General features: G+C 41.7%; 1 pseudogene; it reads right to left on the bottom strand.

The window, feature by feature from the left end:
- Positions 1 to 2565: 2565 nt before the first annotated feature.
- On the bottom strand, positions 2566 to 3688 carry LOC132430806 (serine/threonine-protein kinase Sgk1-like; annotated as a pseudogene).
- Between the last annotated feature and the right edge of the window lie 676 nt (positions 3689 to 4364).

Genomic DNA, 4364 nt, shown 5'->3' with positions numbered 1-4364 from the left:
TGCAGTATGCCTAAATGAACTTGAGGACTCTAGCTGTCAAGGGCAATCTTCCTACAGATGAGGTTATTTTGTATTGCAATTTGTTGGTTCACTGGTAAACGTCTCAGTTTTTGACCCTCTAGTTTCATTTACTGGTTAATTCAAAAACAGTGTTCACAAATAAGATGCAATGTACTTATTGACAACCAAGTCTATTTCCTAGTCTACTTAACCCACTTCCACTTTTAAATAATTAACTGAAGAGCTATAGATAAACATCCTCTGGTGTTCCTGACTCAAGTCACGTCAGATTTGATCATGCACTTGATTGGTACAAAGTGGACAGTGGACCATTAGACAGTCAATAAAGTGAAGCTGTTGAGGAATGTTTAATTAATTGACAAATATTTACAGTATGTTAAGATAAAGAAAAATGGGCCATGAAACAGTGCTTATGCTATACTCCCTATTTTATCAAGTTTATATTTATAGACCAGAAAATGGCTGAAAGAATACGTAAACCAAAATGTTAACCATAATGTCACATTTATGATGATAATTGCGACTTTTATTTTCCTGTTTCCTACTTTTTTGAAATGTTCTTCAAATAACATGTATTGATTTTATAATAAGATAGGAAAAATAACTAGTATTAAGGATAACTGCTCAGTGATTATGAATTTAAGATGACATGCATTCATTTATTCATTCAACAATTATTTATAAAGTGCCCACGGTAGGTATGCAGCTGGGAACAACACAGAGTTTTCTATTATAATAAATAACACATTTAAAAAATACACAGTGTATCAGATGGTGATAATTACTATGGGGGAAAATAGAGCAGGGAAGGAACTTGAGGGTACCTACTGGGGGTTGGTGGGGGGTGAGTGAATGTCCTTTCAATGAGGCATCTGAGAAGCCCTCATTGATAAGATCATTTTGGGTCACAGATTTCATGGAAAAGAGGGAACAAGCCATCAGGTTTCCTAATATCTGTGGAATGGTGGTTTCAGGGCGAGAAATAAAAGTAAGAAAGTCCAGGAGCAGGATGGACACGAAGGCCAGTGTGGAAGGAGCAGAAGCGTGGGGTAAACGAAAAGGAAACAGACCAGACAGACGATGGGGAGTGAGGGACAGGCTGGGCTTGTAGGTCCTTGAAGGGGATTGGAAGGAGCTGGGCTTTAGCAACCTTCAAAGGTCTTAAGTCCTTAGAGCAGAAAATGTGATATTTTACCAAATTTAATATAAAGGAAGTGAAAGTTTAATGTAAATAGTTTAATGTATTATTTTTAACATCTTTAATGGAGTATAATTGCCTTACAATGGTGTGTTAGTTTCTGCTGTATAACAATGTGAATCAGATATACATATACATATATCCCCATATCTCCTCCCTCTGTGCCTCCCTCCCTCCCACCCTTCCTATCCCACCCCTCTAGGTGGTCACAAAGCACCCAGCTGATTTCCCTGTGCTGTGCGGCTGCTTCCCACTAGCTATCTATTTTACATTTGGTAGTGTATATAAATCCTAATGTATTTTTTTTTCTGTAAATATTTTTCAAGGTTTTATTGCAAACCAAAGTTGGTTTATCACACACACACAAAAAGGTGTGTGGTAGGGAGGGGGGAAAGAATTGTACATTATTATAACCATGTTAATTACAGTACATTAAAATGGTGGTTTACATTACAAATAAGCCTGTAAGTTTAAATATACTAGTGTTACAACCCAATGTACAGACTTTCTTTATACAATACATATAAAAGAAATACAAAAAAGAAACAAAAAAACAAAAACATAAATAATGCCCATTTTACAGGTGATATTTTAAACAATGAAAACACCAGGCTCTGACTGACAAGTGGGGCATTGGTCCATAAAAACCTTTTCTAAAAATGGAACTATTTGTAGCAGCAATGCTTCTTTAAGCATCTGGATACAAGTCACTGCAAGACCATTTTCGATAAATTTTAGTTATTAACTATATCTTACAAAAAAAGAGCCTACACATAAATTTATCTTCCAAATATGGAAGAAACACACAATGTCCCACGTTGTAGTGTCCTGCAAGTGTCACATTGATGCTTATAACTGAGTCCTTTTGTGAGCAAGCATACCACACGCATACGGCCGATCACACAGGAAGTCCACAAGGAAAAACAGAAGGAAACACTGGGCAACAGGAAGAACTTTGGAGCTAACATGATCTCATCAGAAAAGGCACGTTTCATAAGATTCGTTATCACGGCCCGGACAGACCTTCAGAAGCTCCTTCTCCGAACAGCGTCCTCCTTCGAATGAGACCACTGCATCTGCCTGGGGTGGCCCTCTACTGCTCATTTCAGAGATAGCACCACATTGGAAGGAAGAATAAGGAAAACCTCCCGAGCTCACTGAGGAGGATGTGCTCTTCGAAAAGCTTCCAGCAAACACTGTGCGATAAGATTGCCAAGATGTGCAAGCTTCCAGGGATGTGCAAATTCTCTTTTAAGATGTCCTGTCAGCTGGCAGCTCTGCCAAAAGGCTAACTAAAACATTTAAAAAACGCCTGTAAAATGCTTCACAGCCAACCCTAAGACCATTCAGAGGAAAGAGTCCACGGGAGGTGCGTAGGAAAAGCCCAGGAAGGCCTCGGCCGCTTCCTTGACGCTGGCTGGGAGGAGGATACTGTCGGGCGACCGACCGATGGAGTTGGGGACCGGCTCTTCGGTAAACTCGGGATCAAAGTGCCACAGGTCGCTGGGTCCACTCACATTTGGGTTAAAAGGGGGAGTAATCTTCTTATTAATGAGATCATCCCAGTTAAGTAGGGAGAAGAAGACGTGATTCCTAATGTCCATAAAGTCAACCTTGGCACCAAGCCTCTTTGTCCTGTCCTTCTGCGGGAGGCCCTCCAGGACGTGTCTTGAAGAATTTGTAATATTTGGCTTCAACTGGAGGGGTTTGTTCAGAATGTTGTCGTATATCTCAGCTGTGTTTCGGCTATAAAATGGAGGCAGGCCATACAGCATCTCATATAAGACGGCCCCCGGACACCACCAGTCCACGGTCCTATCATAAGGCTGCTTATGAAGCAGGTGCAAGGTACTCGGGTGTGCCGCAGAAGGTGGACGTCGTGGCATTGTGTTCAGCGTTCTCCGTGCAGAGTCCAAAGTCAGTAAGGACAGTGTGTCCCTGGGAACCCAGCAAAACATTCTCTGGCTTTAAGTCTCTATAAACGATGTTCAGAGAGTGCAGGTAACCCAAGGCACTGGCTATTTCAGCAGCATAGCACCGAGCCTGTGGTTCCAGGAAGCATCGCTCCCTCTGGAGACGGTAGAACAACTCTCCACCGTTCATGGAGTCTAGGACAAAGTACAGCTTGTCTGGAAAGAGAAGTGGAGGCCCACCAGGAAAGGGTATTTCACGTTCTTCAGGAGAACATTCCGCTCTGACATAATATGCTTTTCCTCCTTCTCTTTCAGGACCGCTTTCCTGGTGGAGGAGAAGGTTGGCATTCATGAGCGCAGGCTCCTGAGGTTGGGAGATTTTCAAAATGGACTGAACTTCAGGGTGTTTGCATGCATAGGAGTTACTGGCGATCTTCTGAATAAAGTTGTTCAGGCCCATCCTTCTCTGTTTCATGAAAGCGATGAGAATTGCTACCATGCCCCTCATCCTGGAGTAAGTCAGGGTGTCCCCAGCAGCCTTGGTTTTCACCGTCATCACCACAGAGATGGAGCACGCGGAGGCGTCAGACACGGGAGACCGGCTCAGCCAACGCTCTGTGTTTTTTATAAGACCGATTTTTACAGCAGTTTTATGTTTACAACGAAACTGTGAGGGCGGTACAGAGATTTCCCATACACCCGCATTCCAATGCAATTATCAACATCACTCACAAGAATGTTACATTTGTTACCAATGATGAACCTACATCGACACATTGTAATCTCCCCAAATCCATAGCTTATTTTAGGATTCACTCTTCATGTCATACATTTAATGGGGGCTTGAACAAATGATGATGACATCCATGCATCACTGTAGTGTCACAGAAGAATTTCACTGCGCTAAAAATACCCTTTGCTACACCTATTCATCTCCCCGAAACTCCGATTTTATTTTACTGTCTCTATCGTTTTGCCTTTTCCAGAATGTCATATAGTTGGAATCACAGGGCATGTGGCTTCTTTCACTTGGTGGTATGTGTTTAACTCTCCTCCATGTCTTTTCATGGCTTAATAGCTCATTTCTTTTTAGTGCTAAAGAATATTTCATTGTCTGGATATATCACAGTTTCTTTATCCATTTACCTACTGAAGGCTATCTTGATTGTTTACAAGTTTTAGCAATAGGAAAAAGCTGCAATAAACATCCAGGTTTTTGTCAGGGGTAAGGA

The sequence above is a fragment of the Delphinus delphis genome, chromosome 9 (assembly GCF_949987515.2).
Source record: "Delphinus delphis chromosome 9, mDelDel1.2, whole genome shotgun sequence".
NCBI lineage: Eukaryota > Metazoa > Chordata > Mammalia > Artiodactyla > Delphinidae > Delphinus > Delphinus delphis.
Note: the sequence above shows the minus strand (reverse complement) of the source record. Positions and strands in the feature narration are given on the sequence as shown.